This window comes from Ranitomeya variabilis, chromosome 1 (genome assembly GCF_051348905.1).
Source record: "Ranitomeya variabilis isolate aRanVar5 chromosome 1, aRanVar5.hap1, whole genome shotgun sequence".
Classification (NCBI taxonomy): domain Eukaryota; kingdom Metazoa; phylum Chordata; class Amphibia; order Anura; family Dendrobatidae; genus Ranitomeya; species Ranitomeya variabilis.
The window spans coordinates 69,626,839-69,649,386 of NC_135232.1; the positions used below are offsets into that span (position 1 = coordinate 69,626,839).

Genomic DNA, 22,548 nt, shown 5'->3' on the forward strand with positions numbered 1-22,548 from the left:
GGGTGGCGTTCGGCACAGACCGCACGGAGGCTCCTCGAGTGGGAGGCGCCGGTCGCTCCCGACGCCCACTCCGCCCCCCCCCAGGGCAGGCCGAGCTCAAGTCCAAAGCCGCCCAAGATGCACAGCAGCAGCCTGAGTCATTTGCATAGAGGAGCGTTGGCTCCGCCCCAGCAGCCTCACGCTGCTGCGCTGGCCTGAGAACATGCTGTAGACAGCTCGAGCTCCAGCTGCCGGCCGGCACCCTCTCGTGACTCGCTCATCTCCGCTCAAGAGGATGCACGCTGGAGGGAGGCTCAAGGGCAGGAGGCCCAAACCGCAGCAGATAGCCGCGCACCAGCGGCCCACTCACAGGTCCAGCTCCAGCCCGAAGGCTGCGAGATGGGGATGCTGCAGGTGCCCTCCCGTGAGCGAGCGGGCGGGCCTGCCTGCCCCTGCAGACAAGCAGAGCAAGCCATGTCGTCACCAAGTCAATGAGATGCAAATGAGGTGATCATTCCCCACCAGCCAGGGGGCCAAAAAAGGGCCAAAGTGTCAAGCAAAGGCAACAACCTCAAACAAACCAAGAAAGCAGCGACACGACACAGGGAAGGTGGCATCCTTCCCCCACAAGGGGGAGCCAAAGGCCACATCTGCCTGCTTTGAGCTTCTCCAAAGTCTCACTTTGGCTCAGCAGAGCATCTTTAGTGTTCTGTCTTTGACCATAGGAAATCAGGGGAAAGCGCGAACGCAGTCCCCCACTACCACAAATTATGCAGTCGAGTTTCCCGCATTTGGGGAAATCGCAGGGGTCAGCACACCCGGAGTGCAATGGATGAGCCTCACCCTGGGAGAACCACCTTAGTGATCATGGTATCTCCCCTGCCAGGTAAGTATGAGTTGGGGCCCGCCGGCCCGACGAGCGCCCCTCCGACGCAGCTCCCCAACATCGCGGAGTCTCGGGCCCGAAAGGGAGGGGGCGGGGGTGGCGTTCGGCACAGACCGCACGGAGGCTCCTCGAGTGGGAGGCGCCGGTCGCTCCCGACGCCCACTCCGCCCCCCCCCCCAGGGCAGGCCGAGCTCAAGTCCAAAGCCGCCCAAGATGCACAGCAGCAGCCTGAGTCATTTGCATAGAGGAGCGTTGGCTCCGCCCCAGCAGCCTCACGCTGCTGCGCTGGCCTGAGAACATGCTGTAGACAGCTCGAGCTCCAGCTGCCGGCCGGCACCCTCTCGTGACTCGCTCATCTCCGCTCAAGAGGATGCACGCTGGAGGGAGGCTCAAGGGCAGGAGGCCCAAACCGCAGCAGATAGCCGCGCACCAGCGGCCCACTCACAGGTCCAGCTCCAGCCCGAAGGCTGCGAGATGGGGATGCTGCAGGTGCCCTCCCGTGAGCGAGCGGGCGGGCCTGCCTGCCCCTGCAGACAAGCAGAGCAAGCCATGTCGTCACCAAGTCAATGAGATGCAAATGAGGTGATCATTCCCCACCAGCCAGGGGGCCAAAAAAGGGCCAAAGTGTCAAGCAAAGGCAACAACCTCAAACAAACCAAGAAAGCAGCGACACGACACAGGGAAGGTGGCATCCTTCCCCCACAAGGGGGAGCCAAAGGCCACATCTGCCTGCTTTGAGCTTCTCCAAAGTCTCACTTTGGCTCAGCAGAGCATCTTTAGTGTTCTGTCTTTGACCATAGGAAATCAGGGGAAAGCGCGAACGCAGTCCCCCACTACCACAAATTATGCAGTCGAGTTTCCCGCATTTGGGGAAATCGCAGGGGTCAGCACACCCGGAGTGCAATGGATGAGCCTCACCCTGGGAGAACCACCTTAGTGATCATGGTATCTCCCCTGCCAGGTAAGTATGAGTTGGGGCCCGCCGGCCCGACGAGCGCCCCTCCGACGCAGCTCCCCAACATCGCGGAGTCTCGGGCCCGAAAGGGAGGGGGCGGGGGTGGCGTTCGGCACAGACCGCACGGAGGCTCCTCGAGTGGGAGGCGCCGGTCGCTCCCGACGCCCACTCCGCCCCCCCCCCAGGGCAGGCCGAGCTCAAGTCCAAAGCCGCCCAAGATGCACAGCAGCAGCCTGAGTCATTTGCATAGAGGAGCGTTGGCTCCGCCCCAGCAGCCTCACGCTGCTGCGCTGGCCTGAGAACATGCTGTAGACAGCTCGAGCTCCAGCTGCCGGCCGGCACCCTCTCGTGACTCGCTCATCTCCGCTCAAGAGGATGCACGCTGGAGGGAGGCTCAAGGGCAGGAGGCCCAAACCGCAGCAGATAGCCGCGCACCAGCGGCCCACTCACAGGTCCAGCTCCAGCCCGAAGGCTGCGAGATGGGGATGCTGCAGGTGCCCTCCCGTGAGCGAGCGGGCGGGCCTGCCTGCCCCTGCAGACAAGCAGAGCAAGCCATGTCGTCACCAAGTCAATGAGATGCAAATGAGGTGATCATTCCCCACCAGCCAGGGGGCCAAAAAAGGGCCAAAGTGTCAAGCAAAGGCAACAACCTCAAACAAACCAAGAAAGCAGCGACACGACACAGGGAAGGTGGCATCCTTCCCCCACAAGGGGGAGCCAAAGGCCACATCTGCCTGCTTTGAGCTTCTCCAAAGTCTCACTTTGGCTCAGCAGAGCATCTTTAGTGTTCTGTCTTTGACCATAGGAAATCAGGGGAAAGCGCGAACGCAGTCCCCCACTACCACAAATTATGCAGTCGAGTTTCCCGCATTTGGGGAAATCGCAGGGGTCAGCACACCCGGAGTGCAATGGATGAGCCTCACCCTGGGAGAACCACCTTAGTGATCATGGTATCTCCCCTGCCAGGTAAGTATGAGTTGGGGCCCGCCGGCCCGACGAGCGCCCCTCCGACGCAGCTCCCCAACATCGCGGAGTCTCGGGCCCGAAAGGGAGGGGGCGGGGGTGGCGTTCGGCACAGACCGCACGGAGGCTCCTCGAGTGGGAGGCGCCGGTCGCTCCCGACGCCCACTCCGCCCCCCCCCCCAGGGCAGGCCGAGCTCAAGTCCAAAGCCGCCCAAGATGCACAGCAGCAGCCTGAGTCATTTGCATAGAGGAGCGTTGGCTCCGCCCCAGCAGCCTCACGCTGCTGCGCTGGCCTGAGAACATGCTGTAGACAGCTCGAGCTCCAGCTGCCGGCCGGCACCCTCTCGTGACTCGCTCATCTCCGCTCAAGAGGATGCACGCTGGAGGGAGGCTCAAGGGCAGGAGGCCCAAACCGCAGCAGATAGCCGCGCACCAGCGGCCCACTCACAGGTCCAGCTCCAGCCCGAAGGCTGCGAGATGGGGATGCTGCAGGTGCCCTCCCGTGAGCGAGCGGGCGGGCCTGCCTGCCCCTGCAGACAAGCAGAGCAAGCCATGTCGTCACCAAGTCAATGAGATGCAAATGAGGTGATCATTCCCCACCAGCCAGGGGGCCAAAAAAGGGCCAAAGTGTCAAGCAAAGGCAACAACCTCAAACAAACCAAGAAAGCAGCGACACGACACAGGGAAGGTGGCATCCTTCCCCCACAAGGGGGAGCCAAAGGCCACATCTGCCTGCTTTGAGCTTCTCCAAAGTCTCACTTTGGCTCAGCAGAGCATCTTTAGTGTTCTGTCTTTGACCATAGGAAATCAGGGGAAAGCGCGAACGCAGTCCCCCACTACCACAAATTATGCAGTCGAGTTTCCCGCATTTGGGGAAATCGCAGGGGTCAGCACACCCGGAGTGCAATGGATGAGCCTCACCCTGGGAGAACCACCTTAGTGATCATGGTATCTCCCCTGCCAGGTAAGTATGAGTTGGGGCCCGCCGGCCCGACGAGCGCCCCTCCGACGCAGCTCCCCAACATCGCGGAGTCTCGGGCCCGAAAGGGAGGGGGCGGGGGTGGCGTTCGGCACAGACCGCACGGAGGCTCCTCGAGTGGGAGGCGCCGGTCGCTCCCGACGCCCACTCCGCCCCCCCCCCAGGGCAGGCCGAGCTCAAGTCCAAAGCCGCCCAAGATGCACAGCAGCAGCCTGAGTCATTTGCATAGAGGAGCGTTGGCTCCGCCCCAGCAGCCTCACGCTGCTGCGCTGGCCTGAGAACATGCTGTAGACAGCTCGAGCTCCAGCTGCCGGCCGGCACCCTCTCGTGACTCGCTCATCTCCGCTCAAGAGGATGCACGCTGGAGGGAGGCTCAAGGGCAGGAGGCCCAAACCGCAGCAGATAGCCGCGCACCAGCGGCCCACTCACAGGTCCAGCTCCAGCCCGAAGGCTGCGAGATGGGGATGCTGCAGGTGCCCTCCCGTGAGCGAGCGGGCGGGCCTGCCTGCCCCTGCAGACAAGCAGAGCAAGCCATGTCGTCACCAAGTCAATGAGATGCAAATGAGGTGATCATTCCCCACCAGCCAGGGGGCCAAAAAAGGGCCAAAGTGTCAAGCAAAGGCAACAACCTCAAACAAACCAAGAAAGCAGCGACACGACACAGGGAAGGTGGCATCCTTCCCCCACAAGGGGGAGCCAAAGGCCACATCTGCCTGCTTTGAGCTTCTCCAAAGTCTCACTTTGGCTCAGCAGAGCATCTTTAGTGTTCTGTCTTTGACCATAGGAAATCAGGGGAAAGCGCGAACGCAGTCCCCCACTACCACAAATTATGCAGTCGAGTTTCCCGCATTTGGGGAAATCGCAGGGGTCAGCACACCCGGAGTGCAATGGATGAGCCTCACCCTGGGAGAACCACCTTAGTGATCATGGTATCTCCCCTGCCAGGTAAGTATGAGTTGGGGCCCGCCGGCCCGACGAGCGCCCCTCCGACGCAGCTCCCCAACATCGCGGAGTCTCGGGCCCGAAAGGGAGGGGGCGGGGGTGGCGTTCGGCACAGACCGCACGGAGGCTCCTCGAGTGGGAGGCGCCGGTCGCTCCCGACGCCCACTCCGCCCCCCCCCCAGGGCAGGCCGAGCTCAAGTCCAAAGCCGCCCAAGATGCACAGCAGCAGCCTGAGTCATTTGCATAGAGGAGCGTTGGCTCCGCCCCAGCAGCCTCACGCTGCTGCGCTGGCCTGAGAACATGCTGTAGACAGCTCGAGCTCCAGCTGCCGGCCGGCACCCTCTCGTGACTCGCTCATCTCCGCTCAAGAGGATGCACGCTGGAGGGAGGCTCAAGGGCAGGAGGCCCAAACCGCAGCAGATAGCCGCGCACCAGCGGCCCACTCACAGGTCCAGCTCCAGCCCGAAGGCTGCGAGATGGGGATGCTGCAGGTGCCCTCCCGTGAGCGAGCGGGCGGGCCTGCCTGCCCCTGCAGACAAGCAGAGCAAGCCATGTCGTCACCAAGTCAATGAGATGCAAATGAGGTGATCATTCCCCACCAGCCAGGGGGCCAAAAAAGGGCCAAAGTGTCAAGCAAAGGCAACAACCTCAAACAAACCAAGAAAGCAGCGACACGACACAGGGAAGGTGGCATCCTTCCCCCACAAGGGGGAGCCAAAGGCCACATCTGCCTGCTTTGAGCTTCTCCAAAGTCTCACTTTGGCTCAGCAGAGCATCTTTAGTGTTCTGTCTTTGACCATAGGAAATCAGGGGAAAGCGCGAACGCAGTCCCCCACTACCACAAATTATGCAGTCGAGTTTCCCGCATTTGGGGAAATCGCAGGGGTCAGCACACCCGGAGTGCAATGGATGAGCCTCACCCTGGGAGAACCACCTTAGTGATCATGGTATCTCCCCTGCCAGGTAAGTATGAGTTGGGGCCCGCCGGCCCGACGAGCGCCCCTCCGACGCAGCTCCCCAACATCGCGGAGTCTCGGGCCCGAAAGGGAGGGGGCGGGGGTGGCGTTCGGCACAGACCGCACGGAGGCTCCTCGAGTGGGAGGCGCCGGTCGCTCCCGACGCCCACTCCGCCCCCCCCCCCAGGGCAGGCCGAGCTCAAGTCCAAAGCCGCCCAAGATGCACAGCAGCAGCCTGAGTCATTTGCATAGAGGAGCGTTGGCTCCGCCCCAGCAGCCTCACGCTGCTGCGCTGGCCTGAGAACATGCTGTAGACAGCTCGAGCTCCAGCTGCCGGCCGGCACCCTCTCGTGACTCGCTCATCTCCGCTCAAGAGGATGCACGCTGGAGGGAGGCTCAAGGGCAGGAGGCCCAAACCGCAGCAGATAGCCGCGCACCAGCGGCCCACTCACAGGTCCAGCTCCAGCCCGAAGGCTGCGAGATGGGGATGCTGCAGGTGCCCTCCCGTGAGCGAGCGGGCGGGCCTGCCTGCCCCTGCAGACAAGCAGAGCAAGCCATGTCGTCACCAAGTCAATGAGATGCAAATGAGGTGATCATTCCCCACCAGCCAGGGGGCCAAAAAAGGGCCAAAGTGTCAAGCAAAGGCAACAACCTCAAACAAACCAAGAAAGCAGCGACACGACACAGGGAAGGTGGCATCCTTCCCCCACAAGGGGGAGCCAAAGGCCACATCTGCCTGCTTTGAGCTTCTCCAAAGTCTCACTTTGGCTCAGCAGAGCATCTTTAGTGTTCTGTCTTTGACCATAGGAAATCAGGGGAAAGCGCGAACGCAGTCCCCCACTACCACAAATTATGCAGTCGAGTTTCCCGCATTTGGGGAAATCGCAGGGGTCAGCACACCCGGAGTGCAATGGATGAGCCTCACCCTGGGAGAACCACCTTAGTGATCATGGTATCTCCCCTGCCAGGTAAGTATGAGTTGGGGCCCGCCGGCCCGACGAGCGCCCCTCCGACGCAGCTCCCCAACATCGCGGAGTCTCGGGCCCGAAAGGGAGGGGGCGGGGGTGGCGTTCGGCACAGACCGCACGGAGGCTCCTCGAGTGGGAGGCGCCGGTCGCTCCCGACGCCCACTCCGCCCCCCCCCAGGGCAGGCCGAGCTCAAGTCCAAAGCCGCCCAAGATGCACAGCAGCAGCCTGAGTCATTTGCATAGAGGAGCGTTGGCTCCGCCCCAGCAGCCTCACGCTGCTGCGCTGGCCTGAGAACATGCTGTAGACAGCTCGAGCTCCAGCTGCCGGCCGGCACCCTCTCGTGACTCGCTCATCTCCGCTCAAGAGGATGCACGCTGGAGGGAGGCTCAAGGGCAGGAGGCCCAAACCGCAGCAGATAGCCGCGCACCAGCGGCCCACTCACAGGTCCAGCTCCAGCCCGAAGGCTGCGAGATGGGGATGCTGCAGGTGCCCTCCCGTGAGCGAGCGGGCGGGCCTGCCTGCCCCTGCAGACAAGCAGAGCAAGCCATGTCGTCACCAAGTCAATGAGATGCAAATGAGGTGATCATTCCCCACCAGCCAGGGGGCCAAAAAAGGGCCAAAGTGTCAAGCAAAGGCAACAACCTCAAACAAACCAAGAAAGCAGCGACACGACACAGGGAAGGTGGCATCCTTCCCCCACAAGGGGGAGCCAAAGGCCACATCTGCCTGCTTTGAGCTTCTCCAAAGTCTCACTTTGGCTCAGCAGAGCATCTTTAGTGTTCTGTCTTTGACCATAGGAAATCAGGGGAAAGCGCGAACGCAGTCCCCCACTACCACAAATTATGCAGTCGAGTTTCCCGCATTTGGGGAAATCGCAGGGGTCAGCACACCCGGAGTGCAATGGATGAGCCTCACCCTGGGAGAACCACCTTAGTGATCATGGTATCTCCCCTGCCAGGTAAGTATGAGTTGGGGCCCGCCGGCCCGACGAGCGCCCCTCCGACGCAGCTCCCCAACATCGCGGAGTCTCGGGCCCGAAAGGGAGGGGGCGGGGGTGGCGTTCGGCACAGACCGCACGGAGGCTCCTCGAGTGGGAGGCGCCGGTCGCTCCCGACGCCCACTCCGCCCCCCCCCCCAGGGCAGGCCGAGCTCAAGTCCAAAGCCGCCCAAGATGCACAGCAGCAGCCTGAGTCATTTGCATAGAGGAGCGTTGGCTCCGCCCCAGCAGCCTCACGCTGCTGCGCTGGCCTGAGAACATGCTGTAGACAGCTCGAGCTCCAGCTGCCGGCCGGCACCCTCTCGTGACTCGCTCATCTCCGCTCAAGAGGATGCACGCTGGAGGGAGGCTCAAGGGCAGGAGGCCCAAACCGCAGCAGATAGCCGCGCACCAGCGGCCCACTCACAGGTCCAGCTCCAGCCCGAAGGCTGCGAGATGGGGATGCTGCAGGTGCCCTCCCGTGAGCGAGCGGGCGGGCCTGCCTGCCCCTGCAGACAAGCAGAGCAAGCCATGTCGTCACCAAGTCAATGAGATGCAAATGAGGTGATCATTCCCCACCAGCCAGGGGGCCAAAAAAGGGCCAAAGTGTCAAGCAAAGGCAACAACCTCAAACAAACCAAGAAAGCAGCGACACGACACAGGGAAGGTGGCATCCTTCCCCCACAAGGGGGAGCCAAAGGCCACATCTGCCTGCTTTGAGCTTCTCCAAAGTCTCACTTTGGCTCAGCACAGCATCTTTAGTGTTCTGTCTTTGACCATAGGAAATCAGGGGAAAGCGCGAACGCAGTCCCCCACTACCACAAATTATGCAGTCGAGTTTCCCGCATTTGGGGAAATCGCAGGGGTCAGCACACCCGGAGTGCAATGGATGAGCCTCACCCTGGGAGAACCACCTTAGTGATCATGGTATCTCCCCTGCCAGGTAAGTATGAGTTGGGGCCCGCCGGCCCGACGAGCGCCCCTCCGACGCAGCTCCCCAACATCGCGGAGTCTCGGGCCCGAAAGGGAGGGGGCGGGGGTGGCGTTCGGCACAGACCGCACGGAGGCTCCTCGAGTGGGAGGCGCCGGTCGCTCCCGACGCCCACTCCGCCCCCCCCCCAGGGCAGGCCGAGCTCAAGTCCAAAGCCGCCCAAGATGCACAGCAGCAGCCTGAGTCATTTGCATAGAGGAGCGTTGGCTCCGCCCCAGCAGCCTCACGCTGCTGCGCTGGCCTGAGAACATGCTGTAGACAGCTCGAGCTCCAGCTGCCGGCCGGCACCCTCTCGTGACTCGCTCATCTCCGCTCAAGAGGATGCACGCTGGAGGGAGGCTCAAGGGCAGGAGGCCCAAACCGCAGCAGATAGCCGCGCACCAGCGGCCCACTCACAGGTCCAGCTCCAGCCCGAAGGCTGCGAGATGGGGATGCTGCAGGTGCCCTCCCGTGAGCGAGCGGGCGGGCCTGCCTGCCCCTGCAGACAAGCAGAGCAAGCCATGTCGTCACCAAGTCAATGAGATGCAAATGAGGTGATCATTCCCCACCAGCCAGGGGGCCAAAAAAGGGCCAAAGTGTCAAGCAAAGGCAACAACCTCAAACAAACCAAGAAAGCAGCGACACGACACAGGGAAGGTGGCATCCTTCCCCCACAAGGGGGAGCCAAAGGCCACATCTGCCTGCTTTGAGCTTCTCCAAAGTCTCACTTTGGCTCAGCAGAGCATCTTTAGTGTTCTGTCTTTGACCATAGGAAATCAGGGGAAAGCGCGAACGCAGTCCCCCACTACCACAAATTATGCAGTCGAGTTTCCCGCATTTGGGGAAATCGCAGGGGTCAGCACACCCGGAGTGCAATGGATGAGCCTCACCCTGGGAGAACCACCTTAGTGATCATGGTATCTCCCCTGCCAGGTAAGTATGAGTTGGGGCCCGCCGGCCCGACGAGCGCCCCTCCGACGCAGCTCCCCAACATCGCGGAGTCTCGGGCCCGAAAGGGAGGGGGCGGGGGTGGCGTTCGGCACAGACCGCACGGAGGCTCCTCGAGTGGGAGGCGCCGGTCGCTCCCGACGCCCACTCCGCCCCCCCCCCAGGGCAGGCCGAGCTCAAGTCCAAAGCCGCCCAAGATGCACAGCAGCAGCCTGAGTCATTTGCATAGAGGAGCGTTGGCTCCGCCCCAGCAGCCTCACGCTGCTGCGCTGGCCTGAGAACATGCTGTAGACAGCTCGAGCTCCAGCTGCCGGCCGGCACCCTCTCGTGACTCGCTCATCTCCGCTCAAGAGGATGCACGCTGGAGGGAGGCTCAAGGGCAGGAGGCCCAAACCGCAGCAGATAGCCGCGCACCAGCGGCCCACTCACAGGTCCAGCTCCAGCCCGAAGGCTGCGAGATGGGGATGCTGCAGGTGCCCTCCCGTGAGCGAGCGGGCGGGCCTGCCTGCCCCTGCAGACAAGCAGAGCAAGCCATGTCGTCACCAAGTCAATGAGATGCAAATGAGGTGATCATTCCCCACCAGCCAGGGGGCCAAAAAAGGGCCAAAGTGTCAAGCAAAGGCAACAACCTCAAACAAACCAAGAAAGCAGCGACACGACACAGGGAAGGTGGCATCCTTCCCCCACAAGGGGGAGCCAAAGGCCACATCTGCCTGCTTTGAGCTTCTCCAAAGTCTCACTTTGGCTCAGCAGAGCATCTTTAGTGTTCTGTCTTTGACCATAGGAAATCAGGGGAAAGCGCGAACGCAGTCCCCCACTACCACAAATTATGCAGTCGAGTTTCCCGCATTTGGGGAAATCGCAGGGGTCAGCACACCCGGAGTGCAATGGATGAGCCTCACCCTGGGAGAACCACCTTAGTGATCATGGTATCTCCCCTGCCAGGTAAGTATGAGTTGGGGCCCGCCGGCCCGACGAGCGCCCCTCCGACGCAGCTCCCCAACATCGCGGAGTCTCGGGCCCGAAAGGGAGGGGGCGGGGGTGGCGTTCGGCACAGACCGCACGGAGGCTCCTCGAGTGGGAGGCGCCGGTCGCTCCCGACGCCCACTCCGCCCCCCCCCCAGGGCAGGCCGAGCTCAAGTCCAAAGCCGCCCAAGATGCACAGCAGCAGCCTGAGTCATTTGCATAGAGGAGCGTTGGCTCCGCCCCAGCAGCCTCACGCTGCTGCGCTGGCCTGAGAACATGCTGTAGACAGCTCGAGCTCCAGCTGCCGGCCGGCACCCTCTCGTGACTCGCTCATCTCCGCTCAAGAGGATGCACGCTGGAGGGAGGCTCAAGGGCAGGAGGCCCAAACCGCAGCAGATAGCCGCGCACCAGCGGCCCACTCACAGGTCCAGCTCCAGCCCGAAGGCTGCGAGATGGGGATGCTGCAGGTGCCCTCCCGTGAGCGAGCGGGCGGGCCTGCCTGCCCCTGCAGACAAGCAGAGCAAGCCATGTCGTCACCAAGTCAATGAGATGCAAATGAGGTGATCATTCCCCACCAGCCAGGGGGCCAAAAAAGGGCCAAAGTGTCAAGCAAAGGCAACAACCTCAAACAAACCAAGAAAGCAGCGACACGACACAGGGAAGGTGGCATCCTTCCCCCACAAGGGGGAGCCAAAGGCCACATCTGCCTGCTTTGAGCTTCTCCAAAGTCTCACTTTGGCTCAGCAGAGCATCTTTAGTGTTCTGTCTTTGACCATAGGAAATCAGGGGAAAGCGCGAACGCAGTCCCCCACTACCACAAATTATGCAGTCGAGTTTCCCGCATTTGGGGAAATCGCAGGGGTCAGCACACCCGGAGTGCAATGGATGAGCCTCACCCTGGGAGAACCACCTTAGTGATCATGGTATCTCCCCTGCCAGGTAAGTATGAGTTGGGGCCCGCCGGCCCGACGAGCGCCCCTCCGACGCAGCTCCCCAACATCGCGGAGTCTCGGGCCCGAAAGGGAGGGGGCGGGGGTGGCGTTCGGCACAGACCGCACGGAGGCTCCTCGAGTGGGAGGCGCCGGTCGCTCCCGACGCCCACTCCGCCCCCCCCCCAGGGCAGGCCGAGCTCAAGTCCAAAGCCGCCCAAGATGCACAGCAGCAGCCTGAGTCATTTGCATAGAGGAGCGTTGGCTCCGCCCCAGCAGCCTCACGCTGCTGCGCTGGCCTGAGAACATGCTGTAGACAGCTCGAGCTCCAGCTGCCGGCCGGCACCCTCTCGTGACTCGCTCATCTCCGCTCAAGAGGATGCACGCTGGAGGGAGGCTCAAGGGCAGGAGGCCCAAACCGCAGCAGATAGCCGCGCACCAGCGGCCCACTCACAGGTCCAGCTCCAGCCCGAAGGCTGCGAGATGGGGATGCTGCAGGTGCCCTCCCGTGAGCGAGCGGGCGGGCCTGCCTGCCCCTGCAGACAAGCAGAGCAAGCCATGTCGTCACCAAGTCAATGAGATGCAAATGAGGTGATCATTCCCCACCAGCCAGGGGGCCAAAAAAGGGCCAAAGTGTCAAGCAAAGGCAACAACCTCAAACAAACCAAGAAAGCAGCGACACGACACAGGGAAGGTGGCATCCTTCCCCCACAAGGGGGAGCCAAAGGCCACATCTGCCTGCTTTGAGCTTCTCCAAAGTCTCACTTTGGCTCAGCAGAGCATCTTTAGTGTTCTGTCTTTGACCATAGGAAATCAGGGGAAAGCGCGAACGCAGTCCCCCACTACCACAAATTATGCAGTCGAGTTTCCCGCATTTGGGGAAATCGCAGGGGTCAGCACACCCGGAGTGCAATGGATGAGCCTCACCCTGGGAGAACCACCTTAGTGATCATGGTATCTCCCCTGCCAGGTAAGTATGAGTTGGGGCCCGCCGGCCCGACGAGCGCCCCTCCGACGCAGCTCCCCAACATCGCGGAGTCTCGGGCCCGAAAGGGAGGGGGCGGGGGTGGCGTTCGGCACAGACCGCACGGAGGCTCCTCGAGTGGGAGGCGCCGGTCGCTCCCGACGCCCACTCCGCCCCCCCCCCAGGGCAGGCCGAGCTCAAGTCCAAAGCCGCCCAAGATGCACAGCAGCAGCCTGAGTCATTTGCATAGAGGAGCGTTGGCTCCGCCCCAGCAGCCTCACGCTGCTGCGCTGGCCTGAGAACATGCTGTAGACAGCTCGAGCTCCAGCTGCCGGCCGGCACCCTCTCGTGACTCGCTCATCTCCGCTCAAGAGGATGCACGCTGGAGGGAGGCTCAAGGGCAGGAGGCCCAAACCGCAGCAGATAGCCGCGCACCAGCGGCCCACTCACAGGTCCAGCTCCAGCCCGAAGGCTGCGAGATGGGGATGCTGCAGGTGCCCTCCCGTGAGCGAGCGGGCGGGCCTGCCTGCCCCTGCAGACAAGCAGAGCAAGCCATGTCGTCACCAAGTCAATGAGATGCAAATGAGGTGATCATTCCCCACCAGCCAGGGGGCCAAAAAAGGGCCAAAGTGTCAAGCAAAGGCAACAACCTCAAACAAACCAAGAAAGCAGCGACACGACACAGGGAAGGTGGCATCCTTCCCCCACAAGGGGGAGCCAAAGGCCACATCTGCCTGCTTTGAGCTTCTCCAAAGTCTCACTTTGGCTCAGCAGAGCATCTTTAGTGTTCTGTCTTTGACCATAGGAAATCAGGGGAAAGCGCGAACGCAGTCCCCCACTACCACAAATTATGCAGTCGAGTTTCCCGCATTTGGGGAAATCGCAGGGGTCAGCACACCCGGAGTGCAATGGATGAGCCTCACCCTGGGAGAACCACCTTAGTGATCATGGTATCTCCCCTGCCAGGTAAGTATGAGTTGGGGCCCGCCGGCCCGACGAGCGCCCCTCCGACGCAGCTCCCCAACATCGCGGAGTCTCGGGCCCGAAAGGGAGGGGGCGGGGGTGGCGTTCGGCACAGACCGCACGGAGGCTCCTCGAGTGGGAGGCGCCGGTCGCTCCCGACGCCCACTCCGCCCCCCCCCCAGGGCAGGCCGAGCTCAAGTCCAAAGCCGCCCAAGATGCACAGCAGCAGCCTGAGTCATTTGCATAGAGGAGCGTTGGCTCCGCCCCAGCAGCCTCACGCTGCTGCGCTGGCCTGAGAACATGCTGTAGACAGCTCGAGCTCCAGCTGCCGGCCGGCACCCTCTCGTGACTCGCTCATCTCCGCTCAAGAGGATGCACGCTGGAGGGAGGCTCAAGGGCAGGAGGCCCAAACCGCAGCAGATAGCCGCGCACCAGCGGCCCACTCACAGGTCCAGCTCCAGCCCGAAGGCTGCGAGATGGGGATGCTGCAGGTGCCCTCCCGTGAGCGAGCGGGCGGGCCTGCCTGCCCCTGCAGACAAGCAGAGCAAGCCATGTCGTCACCAAGTCAATGAGATGCAAATGAGGTGATCATTCCCCACCAGCCAGGGGGCCAAAAAAGGGCCAAAGTGTCAAGCAAAGGCAACAACCTCAAACAAACCAAGAAAGCAGCGACACGACACAGGGAAGGTGGCATCCTTCCCCCACAAGGGGGAGCCAAAGGCCACATCTGCCTGCTTTGAGCTTCTCCAAAGTCTCACTTTGGCTCAGCAGAGCATCTTTAGTGTTCTGTCTTTGACCATAGGAAATCAGGGGAAAGCGCGAACGCAGTCCCCCACTACCACAAATTATGCAGTCGAGTTTCCCGCATTTGGGGAAATCGCAGGGGTCAGCACACCCGGAGTGCAATGGATGAGCCTCACCCTGGGAGAACCACCTTAGTGATCATGGTATCTCCCCTGCCAGGTAAGTATGAGTTGGGGCCCGCCGGCCCGACGAGCGCCCCTCCGACGCAGCTCCCCAACATCGCGGAGTCTCGGGCCCGAAAGGGAGGGGGCGGGGGTGGCGTTCGGCACAGACCGCACGGAGGCTCCTCGAGTGGGAGGCGCCGGTCGCTCCCGACGCCCACTCCGCCCCCCCCCCAGGGCAGGCCGAGCTCAAGTCCAAAGCCGCCCAAGATGCACAGCAGCAGCCTGAGTCATTTGCATAGAGGAGCGTTGGCTCCGCCCCAGCAGCCTCACGCTGCTGCGCTGGCCTGAGAACATGCTGTAGACAGCTCGAGCTCCAGCTGCCGGCCGGCACCCTCTCGTGACTCGCTCATCTCCGCTCAAGAGGATGCACGCTGGAGGGAGGCTCAAGGGCAGGAGGCCCAAACCGCAGCAGATAGCCGCGCACCAGCGGCCCACTCACAGGTCCAGCTCCAGCCCGAAGGCTGCGAGATGGGGATGCTGCAGGTGCCCTCCCGTGAGCGAGCGGGCGGGCCTGCCTGCCCCTGCAGACAAGCAGAGCAAGCCATGTCGTCACCAAGTCAATGAGATGCAAATGAGGTGATCATTCCCCACCAGCCAGGGGGCCAAAAAAGGGCCAAAGTGTCAAGCAAAGGCAACAACCTCAAACAAACCAAGAAAGCAGCGACACGACACAGGGAAGGTGGCATCCTTCCCCCACAAGGGGGAGCCAAAGGCCACATCTGCCTGCTTTGAGCTTCTCCAAAGTCTCACTTTGGCTCAGCAGAGCATCTTTAGTGTTCTGTCTTTGACCATAGGAAATCAGGGGAAAGCGCGAACGCAGTCCCCCACTACCACAAATTATGCAGTCGAGTTTCCCGCATTTGGGGAAATCGCAGGGGTCAGCACACCCGGAGTGCAATGGATGAGCCTCACCCTGGGAGAACCACCTTAGTGATCATGGTATCTCCCCTGCCAGGTAAGTATGAGTTGGGGCCCGCCGGCCCGACGAGCGCCCCTCCGACGCAGCTCCCCAACATCGCGGAGTCTCGGGCCCGAAAGGGAGGGGGCGGGGGTGGCGTTCGGCACAGACCGCACGGAGGCTCCTCGAGTGGGAGGCGCCGGTCGCTCCCGACGCCCACTCCGCCCCCCCCCCAGGGCAGGCCGAGCTCAAGTCCAAAGCCGCCCAAGATGCACAGCAGCAGCCTGAGTCATTTGCATAGAGGAGCGTTGGCTCCGCCCCAGCAGCCTCACGCTGCTGCGCTGGCCTGAGAACATGCTGTAGACAGCTCGAGCTCCAGCTGCCGGCCGGCACCCTCTCGTGACTCGCTCATCTCCGCTCAAGAGGATGCACGCTGGAGGGAGGCTCAAGGGCAGGAGGCCCAAACCGCAGCAGATAGCCGCGCACCAGCGGCCCACTCACAGGTCCAGCTCCAGCCCGAAGGCTGCGAGATGGGGATGCTGCAGGTGCCCTCCCGTGAGCGAGCGGGCGGGCCTGCCTGCCCCTGCAGACAAGCAGAGCAAGCCATGTCGTCACCAAGTCAATGAGATGCAAATGAGGTGATCATTCCCCACCAGCCAGGGGGCCAAAAAAGGGCCAAAGTGTCAAGCAAAGGCAACAACCTCAAACAAACCAAGAAAGCAGCGACACGACACAGGGAAGGTGGCATCCTTCCCCCACAAGGGGGAGCCAAAGGCCACATCTGCCTGCTTTGAGCTTCTCCAAAGTCTCACTTTGGCTCAGCAGAGCATCTTTAGTGTTCTGTCTTTGACCATAGGAAATCAGGGGAAAGCGCGAACGCAGTCCCCCACTACCACAAATTATGCAGTCGAGTTTCCCGCATTTGGGGAAATCGCAGGGGTCAGCACACCCGGAGTGCAATGGATGAGCCTCACCCTGGGAGAACCACCTTAGTGATCATGGTATCTCCCCTGCCAGGTAAGTATGAGTTGGGGCCCGCCGGCCCGACGAGCGCCCCTCCGACGCAGCTCCCCAACATCGCGGAGTCTCGGGCCCGAAAGGGAGGGGGCGGGGGTGGCGTTCGGCACAGACCGCACGGAGGCTCCTCGAGTGGGAGGCGCCGGTCGCTCCCGACGCCCACTCCGCCCCCCCCCCAGGGCAGGCCGAGCTCAAGTCCAAAGCCGCCCAAGATGCACAGCAGCAGCCTGAGTCATTTGCATAGAGGAGCGTTGGCTCCGCCCCAGCAGCCTCACGCTGCTGCGCTGGCCTGAGAACATGCTGTAGACAGCTCGAGCTCCAGCTGCCGGCCGGCACCCTCTCGTGACTCGCTCATCTCCGCTCAAGAGGATGCACGCTGGAGGGAGGCTCAAGGGCAGGAGGCCCAAACCGCAGCAGATAGCCGCGCACCAGCGGCCCACTCACAGGTCCAGCTCCAGCCCGAAGGCTGCGAGATGGGGATGCTGCAGGTGCCCTCCCGTGAGCGAGCGGGCGGGCCTGCCTGCCCCTGCAGACAAGCAGAGCAAGCCATGTCGTCACCAAGTCAATGAGATGCAAATGAGGTGATCATTCCCCACCAGCCAGGGGGCCAAAAAAGGGCCAAAGTGTCAAGCAAAGGCAACAACCTCAAACAAACCAAGAAAGCAGCGACACGACACAGGGAAGGTGGCATCCTTCCCCCACAAGGGGGAGCCAAAGGCCACATCTGCCTGCTTTGAGCTTCTCCAAAGTCTCACTTTGGCTCAGCAGAGCATCTTTAGTGTTCTGTCTTTGACCATAGGAAATCAGGGGAAAGCGCGAACGCAGTCCCCCACTACCACAAATTATGCAGTTGAGTTTCCCGCATTTGGGGAAATCGCAGGGGTCAGCACACCCGGAGTGCAATGGATGAGCCTCACCCTGGGAGAACCACCTTAGTGATCATGGTATCTCCCCTGCCAGGTAAGTATGAGTTGGGGCCCGCCGGCCCGACGAGCGCCCCTCCGACGCAGCTCCCCAACATCGCGGAGTCTCGGGCCCGAAAGGGAGGGGGCGGGGGTGGCGTTCGGCACAGACCGCACGGAGGCTCCTCGAGTGGGAGGCGCCGGTCGCTCCCGACGCCCACTCCGCCCCCCCCCCAGGGCAGGCCGAGCTCAAGTCCAAAGCCGCCCAAGATGCACAGCAGCAGCCTGAGTCATTTGCATAGAGGAGCGTTGGCTCCGCCCCAGCAGCCTCACGCTGCTGCGCTGGCCTGAGAACATGCTGTAGACAGCTCGAGCTCCAGCTGCCGGCCGGCACCCTCTCGTGACTCGCTCATCTCCGCTCAAGAGGATGCACGCTGGAGGGAGGCTCAAGGGCAGGAGGCCCAAACCGCAGCAGATAGCCGCGCACCAGCGGCCCACTCACAGGTCCAGCTCCAGCCCGAAGGCTGCGAGATGGGGATGCTGCAGGTGCCCTCCCGTGAGCGAGCGGGCGGGCCTGCCTGCCCCTGCAGACAAGCAGAGCAAGCCATGTCGTCACCAAGTCAATGAGATGCAAATGAGGTGATCATTCCCCACCAGCCAGGGGGCCAAAAAAGGGCCAAAGTGTCAAGCAAAGGCAACAACCTCAAACAAACCAAGAAAGCAGCGACACGACACAGGGAAGGTGGCATCCTTCCCCCACAAGGGGGAGCCAAAGGCCACATCTGCCTGCTTTGAGCTTCTCCAAAGTCTCACTTTGGCTCAGCAGAGCATCTTTAGTGTTCTGTCTTTGACCATAGGAAATCAGGGGAAAGCGCGAACGCAGTCCCCCACTACCACAAATTATGCAGTCGAGTTTCCCGCATTTGGGGAAATCGCAGGGGTCAGCACACCCGGAGTGCAATGGATGAGCCTCACCCTGGGAGAACCACCTTAGTGATCATGGTATCTCCCCTGCCAGGTAAGTATGAGTTGGGGCCCGCCGGCCCGACGAGCGCCCCTCCGACGCAGCTCCCCAACATCGCGGAGTCTCGGGCCCGAAAGGGAGGGGGCGGGGGTGGCGTTCGGCACAGACCGCACGGAGGCTCCTCGAGTGGGAGGCGCCGGTCGCTCCCGACGCCCACTCCGCCCCCCCCCCAGGGCAGGCCGAGCTCAAGTCCAAAGCCGCCCAAGATGCACAGCAGCAGCCTGAGTCATTTGCATAGAGGAGCGTTGGCTCCGCCCCAGCAGCCTCACGCTGCTGCGCTGGCCTGAGAACATGCTGTAGACAGCTCGAGCTCCAGCTGCCGGCCGGCACCCTCTCGTGACTCGCTCATCTCCGCTCAAGAGGATGCACGCTGGAGGGAGGCTCAAGGGCAGGAGGCCCAAACCGCAGCAGATAGCCGCGCACCAGCGGCCCACTCACAGGTCCAGCTCCAGCCCGAAGGCTGCGAGATGGGGATGCTGCAGGTGCCCTCCCGTGAGCGAGCGGGCGGGCCTGCCTGCCCCTGCAGACAAGCAGAGCAAGCCATGTCGTCACCAAGTCAATGAGATGCAAATGAGGTGATCATTCCCCACCAGCCAGGGGGCCAAAAAAGGGCCAAAGTGTCAAGCAAAGGCAACAACCTCAAACAAACCAAGAAAGCAGCGACACGACACAGGGAAGGTGGCATCCTTCCCCCACAAGGGGGAGCCAAAGGCCACATCTGCCTGCTTTGAGCTTCTCCAAAGTCTCACTTTGGCTCAGCAGAGCATCTTTAGTGTTCTGTCTTTGACCATAGGAAATCAGGGGAAAGCGCGAACGCAGTCCCCCACTACCACAAATTATGCAGTCGAGTTTCCCGCATTTGGGGAAATCGCAGGGGTCAGCACACCCGGAGTGCAATGGATGAGCCTCACCCTGGGAGAACCACCTTAGTGATCATGGTATCTCCCCTGCCAGGTAAGTATGAGTTGGGGCCCGCCGGCCCGACGAGCGCCCCTCCGACGCAGCTCCCCAACATCGCGGAGTCTCGGGCCCGAAAGGGAGGGGGCGGGGGTGGCGTTCGGCACAGACCGCACGGAGGCTCCTCGAGTGGGAGGCGCCGGTCGCTCCCGACGCCCACTCCGCCCCCCCCCCAGGGCAGGCCGAGCTCAAGTCCAAAGCCGCCCAAGATGCACAGCAGCAGCCTGAGTCATTTGCATAGAGGAGCGTTGGCTCCGCCCCAGCAGCCTCACGCTGCTGCGCTGGCCTGAGAACATGCTGTAGACAGCTCGAGCTCCAGCTGCCGGCCGGCACCCTCTCGTGACTCGCTCATCTCCGCTCAAGAGGATGCACGCTGGAGGGAGGCTCAAGGGCAGGAGGCCCAAACCGCAGCAGATAGCCGCGCACCAGCGGCCCACTCACAGGTCCAGCTCCAGCCCGAAGGCTGCGAGATGGGGATGCTGCAGGTGCCCTCCCGTGAGCGAGCGGGCGGGCCTGCCTGCCCCTGCAGACAAGCAGAGCAAGCCATGTCGTCACCAAGTCAATGAGATGCAAATGAGGTGATCATTCCCCACCAGCCAGGGGGCCAAAAAAGGGCCAAAGTGTCAAGCAAAGGCAACAACCTCAAACAAACCAAGAAAGCAGCGACACGACACAGGGAAGGTGGCATCCTTCCCCCACAAGGGGGAGCCAAAGGCCACATCTGCCTGCTTTGAGCTTCTCCAAAGTCTCACTTTGGCTCAGCAGAGCATCTTTAGTGTTCTGTCTTTGACCATAGGAAATCAGGGGAAAGCGCGAACGCAGTCCCCCACTACCACAAATTATGCAGTCGAGTTTCCCGCATTTGGGGAAATCGCAGGGGTCAGCACACCCGGAGTGCAATGGATGAGCCTCACCCTGGGAGAACCACCTTAGTGATCATGGTATCTCCCCTGCCAGGTAAGTATGAGTTGGGGCCCGCCGGCCCGACGAGCGCCCCTCCGACGCAGCTCCCCAACATCGCGGAGTCTCGGGCCCGAAAGGGAGGGGGCGGGGGTGGCGTTCGGCACAGACCGCACGGAGGCTCCTCGAGTGGGAGGCGCCGGTCGCTCCCGACGCCCACTCCGCCCCCCCCCCAGGGCAGGCCGAGCTCAAGTCCAAAGCCGCCCAAGATGCACAGCAGCAGCCTGAGTCATTTGCATAGAGGAGCGTTGGCTCCGCCCCAGCAGCCTCACGCTGCTGCGCTGGCCTGAGAACATGCTGTAGACAGCTCGAGCTCCAGCTGCCGGCCGGCACCCTCTCGTGACTCGCTCATCTCCGCTCAAGAGGATGCACGCTGGAGGGAGGCTCAAGGGCAGGAGGCCCAAACCGCAGCAGATAGCCGCGCACCAGCGGCCCACTCACAGGTCCAGCTCCAGCCCGAAGGCTGCGAGATGGGGATGCTGCAGGTGCCCTCCCGTGAGCGAGCGGGCGGGCCTGCCTGCCCCTGCAGACAAGCAGAGCAAGCCATGTCGTCACCAAGTCAATGAGATGCAAATGAGGTGATCATTCCCCACCAGCCAGGGGGCCAAAAAAGGGCCAAAGTGTCAAGCAAAGGCAACAACCTCAAACAAACCAAGAAAGCAGCGACACGACACAGGGAAGGTGGCATCCTTCCCCCACAAGGGGGAGCCAAAGGCCACATCTGCCTGCTTTGAGCTTCTCCAAAGTCTCACTTTGGCTCAGCAGAGCATCTTTAGTGTTCTGTCTTTGACCATAGGAAATCAGGGGAAAGCGCGAACGCAGTCCCCCACTACCACAAATTATGCAGTCGAGTTTCCCGCATTTGGGGAAATCGCAGGGGTCAGCACACCCGGAGTGCAATGGATGAGCCTCACCCTGGGAGAACCACCTTAGTGATCATGGTATCTCCCCTGCCAGGTAAGTATGAGTTGGGGCCCGCCGGCCCGACGAGCGCCCCTCCGACGCAGCTCCCCAACATCGCGGAGTCTCGGGCCCGAAAGGGAGGGGGCGGGGGTGGCGTTCGGCACAGACCGCACGGAGGCTCCTCGAGTGGGAGGCGCCGGTCGCTCCCGACGCCCACTCCGCCCCCCCCCCAGGGCAGGCCGAGCTCAAGTCCAAAGCCGCCCAAGATGCACAGCAGCAGCCTGAGTCATTTGCATAGAGGAGCGTTGGCTCCGCCCCAGCAGCCTCACGCTGCTGCGCTGGCCTGAGAACATGCTGTAGACAGCTCGAGCTCCAGCTGCCGGCCGGCACCCTCTCGTGACTCGCTCATCTCCGCTCAAGAGGATGCACGCTGGAGGGAGGCTCAAGGGCAGGAGGCCCAAACCGCAGCAGATAGCCGCGCACCAGCGGCCCACTCACAGGTCCAGCTCCAGCCCGAAGGCTGCGAGATGGGGATGCTGCAGGTGCCCTCCCGTGAGCGAGCGGGCGGGCCTGCCTGCCCCTGCAGACAAGCAGAGCAAGCCATGTCGTCACCAAGTCAATGAGATGCAAATGAGGTGATCATTCCCCACCAGCCAGGGGGCCAAAAAAGGGCCAAAGTGTCAAGCAAAGGCAACAACCTCAAACAAACCAAGAAAGCAGCGACACGACACAGGGAAGGTGGCATCCTTCCCCCACAAGGGGGAGCCAAAGGCCACATCTGCCTGCTTTGAGCTTCTCCAAAGTCTCACTTTGGCTCAGCAGAGCATCTTTAGTGTTCTGTCTTTGACCATAGGAAATCAGGGGAAAGCGCGAACGCAGTCCCCCACTACCACAAATTATGCAGTCGAGTTTCCCGCATTTGGGGAAATCGCAGGGGTCAGCACACCCGGAGTGCAATGGATGAGCCTCACCCTGGGAGAACCACCTTAGTGATCATGGTATCTCCCCTGCCAGGTAAGTATGAGTTGGGGCCCGCCGGCCCGACGAGCGCCCCTCCGACGCAGCTCCCCAACATCGCGGAGTCTCGGGCCCGAAAGGGAGGGGGCGGGGGTGGCGTTCGGCACAGACCGCACGGAGGCTCCTCGAGTGGGAGGCGCCGGTCGCTCCCGACGCCCACTCCGCCCCCCCCCCCAGGGCAGGCCGAGCTCAAGTCCAAAGCCGCCCAAGATGCACAGCAGCAGCCTGAGTCATTTGCATAGAGGAGCGTTGGCTCCGCCCCAGCAGCCTCACGCTGCTGCGCTGGCCTGAGAACATGCTGTAGACAGCTCGAGCTCCAGCTGCCGGCCGGCACCCTCTCGTGACTCGCTCATCTCCGCTCAAGAGGATGCACGCTGGAGGGAGGCTCAAGGGCAGGAGGCCCAAACCGCAGCAGATAGCCGCGCACCAGCGGCCCACTCACAGGTCCAGCTCCAGCCCGAAGGCTGCGAGATGGGGATGCTGCAGGTGCCCTCCCGTGAGCGAGCGGGCGGGCCTGCCTGCCCCTGCAGACAAGCAGAGCAAGCCATGTCGTCACC

General features: G+C 62.3%; 23 non-coding genes across 23 annotated transcripts; all 23 read right to left on the minus strand.

Moving 5' to 3' along the window:
* Window positions 1-709: 709 nt before the first annotated feature.
* On the minus strand, window positions 710-873 carry LOC143801184 (U1 spliceosomal RNA). The gene has a single exon (XR_013220816.1). It is a non-coding gene; the product is annotated as a U1 spliceosomal RNA (small nuclear RNA).
* A 797-nt stretch (window positions 874-1,670) lies between these two features.
* On the minus strand, window positions 1,671-1,834 carry LOC143801185 (U1 spliceosomal RNA). Its single transcript, XR_013220817.1, has one exon. It is a non-coding gene; the product is annotated as a U1 spliceosomal RNA (small nuclear RNA).
* A 796-nt stretch (window positions 1,835-2,630) lies between these two features.
* LOC143801186 (U1 spliceosomal RNA) lies at window positions 2,631-2,794 on the minus strand. The gene has a single exon (XR_013220818.1). It is a non-coding gene; the product is annotated as a U1 spliceosomal RNA (small nuclear RNA).
* A 797-nt stretch (window positions 2,795-3,591) lies between these two features.
* Window positions 3,592-3,755, minus strand: LOC143801187 (U1 spliceosomal RNA). The gene has a single exon (XR_013220819.1). It is a non-coding gene; the product is annotated as a U1 spliceosomal RNA (small nuclear RNA).
* A 796-nt stretch (window positions 3,756-4,551) lies between these two features.
* LOC143801188 (U1 spliceosomal RNA) lies at window positions 4,552-4,715 on the minus strand. The gene has a single exon (XR_013220820.1). It is a non-coding gene; the product is annotated as a U1 spliceosomal RNA (small nuclear RNA).
* Window positions 4,716-5,511: 796 nt separating this feature from the next.
* Window positions 5,512-5,675, minus strand: LOC143801189 (U1 spliceosomal RNA). Its single transcript, XR_013220821.1, has one exon. It is a non-coding gene; the product is annotated as a U1 spliceosomal RNA (small nuclear RNA).
* Window positions 5,676-6,472: 797 nt separating this feature from the next.
* LOC143801190 (U1 spliceosomal RNA) lies at window positions 6,473-6,636 on the minus strand. The gene has a single exon (XR_013220822.1). It is a non-coding gene; the product is annotated as a U1 spliceosomal RNA (small nuclear RNA).
* A 795-nt stretch (window positions 6,637-7,431) lies between these two features.
* Window positions 7,432-7,595, minus strand: LOC143801191 (U1 spliceosomal RNA). Its single transcript, XR_013220823.1, has one exon. It is a non-coding gene; the product is annotated as a U1 spliceosomal RNA (small nuclear RNA).
* Window positions 7,596-8,392: 797 nt separating this feature from the next.
* On the minus strand, window positions 8,393-8,556 carry LOC143801194 (U1 spliceosomal RNA). Its single transcript, XR_013220824.1, has one exon. It is a non-coding gene; the product is annotated as a U1 spliceosomal RNA (small nuclear RNA).
* A 796-nt stretch (window positions 8,557-9,352) lies between these two features.
* On the minus strand, window positions 9,353-9,516 carry LOC143801195 (U1 spliceosomal RNA). The gene has a single exon (XR_013220825.1). It is a non-coding gene; the product is annotated as a U1 spliceosomal RNA (small nuclear RNA).
* Window positions 9,517-10,312: 796 nt separating this feature from the next.
* On the minus strand, window positions 10,313-10,476 carry LOC143801196 (U1 spliceosomal RNA). Its single transcript, XR_013220826.1, has one exon. It is a non-coding gene; the product is annotated as a U1 spliceosomal RNA (small nuclear RNA).
* A 796-nt stretch (window positions 10,477-11,272) lies between these two features.
* LOC143801197 (U1 spliceosomal RNA) lies at window positions 11,273-11,436 on the minus strand. The gene has a single exon (XR_013220827.1). It is a non-coding gene; the product is annotated as a U1 spliceosomal RNA (small nuclear RNA).
* Window positions 11,437-12,232: 796 nt separating this feature from the next.
* LOC143801198 (U1 spliceosomal RNA) lies at window positions 12,233-12,396 on the minus strand. The gene has a single exon (XR_013220828.1). It is a non-coding gene; the product is annotated as a U1 spliceosomal RNA (small nuclear RNA).
* A 796-nt stretch (window positions 12,397-13,192) lies between these two features.
* On the minus strand, window positions 13,193-13,356 carry LOC143801199 (U1 spliceosomal RNA). Its single transcript, XR_013220829.1, has one exon. It is a non-coding gene; the product is annotated as a U1 spliceosomal RNA (small nuclear RNA).
* Window positions 13,357-14,152: 796 nt separating this feature from the next.
* LOC143801200 (U1 spliceosomal RNA) lies at window positions 14,153-14,316 on the minus strand. The gene has a single exon (XR_013220830.1). It is a non-coding gene; the product is annotated as a U1 spliceosomal RNA (small nuclear RNA).
* A 796-nt stretch (window positions 14,317-15,112) lies between these two features.
* Window positions 15,113-15,276, minus strand: LOC143801201 (U1 spliceosomal RNA). Its single transcript, XR_013220831.1, has one exon. It is a non-coding gene; the product is annotated as a U1 spliceosomal RNA (small nuclear RNA).
* A 796-nt stretch (window positions 15,277-16,072) lies between these two features.
* Window positions 16,073-16,236, minus strand: LOC143801202 (U1 spliceosomal RNA). Its single transcript, XR_013220832.1, has one exon. It is a non-coding gene; the product is annotated as a U1 spliceosomal RNA (small nuclear RNA).
* Window positions 16,237-17,032: 796 nt separating this feature from the next.
* Window positions 17,033-17,196, minus strand: LOC143801294 (U1 spliceosomal RNA). The gene has a single exon (XR_013220908.1). It is a non-coding gene; the product is annotated as a U1 spliceosomal RNA (small nuclear RNA).
* Window positions 17,197-17,992: 796 nt separating this feature from the next.
* On the minus strand, window positions 17,993-18,156 carry LOC143801203 (U1 spliceosomal RNA). Its single transcript, XR_013220833.1, has one exon. It is a non-coding gene; the product is annotated as a U1 spliceosomal RNA (small nuclear RNA).
* A 796-nt stretch (window positions 18,157-18,952) lies between these two features.
* LOC143801205 (U1 spliceosomal RNA) lies at window positions 18,953-19,116 on the minus strand. Its single transcript, XR_013220834.1, has one exon. It is a non-coding gene; the product is annotated as a U1 spliceosomal RNA (small nuclear RNA).
* A 796-nt stretch (window positions 19,117-19,912) lies between these two features.
* Window positions 19,913-20,076, minus strand: LOC143801206 (U1 spliceosomal RNA). Its single transcript, XR_013220835.1, has one exon. It is a non-coding gene; the product is annotated as a U1 spliceosomal RNA (small nuclear RNA).
* A 796-nt stretch (window positions 20,077-20,872) lies between these two features.
* On the minus strand, window positions 20,873-21,036 carry LOC143801207 (U1 spliceosomal RNA). Its single transcript, XR_013220836.1, has one exon. It is a non-coding gene; the product is annotated as a U1 spliceosomal RNA (small nuclear RNA).
* A 796-nt stretch (window positions 21,037-21,832) lies between these two features.
* On the minus strand, window positions 21,833-21,996 carry LOC143801208 (U1 spliceosomal RNA). The gene has a single exon (XR_013220837.1). It is a non-coding gene; the product is annotated as a U1 spliceosomal RNA (small nuclear RNA).
* Between the last annotated feature and the right edge of the window lie 552 nt (window positions 21,997-22,548).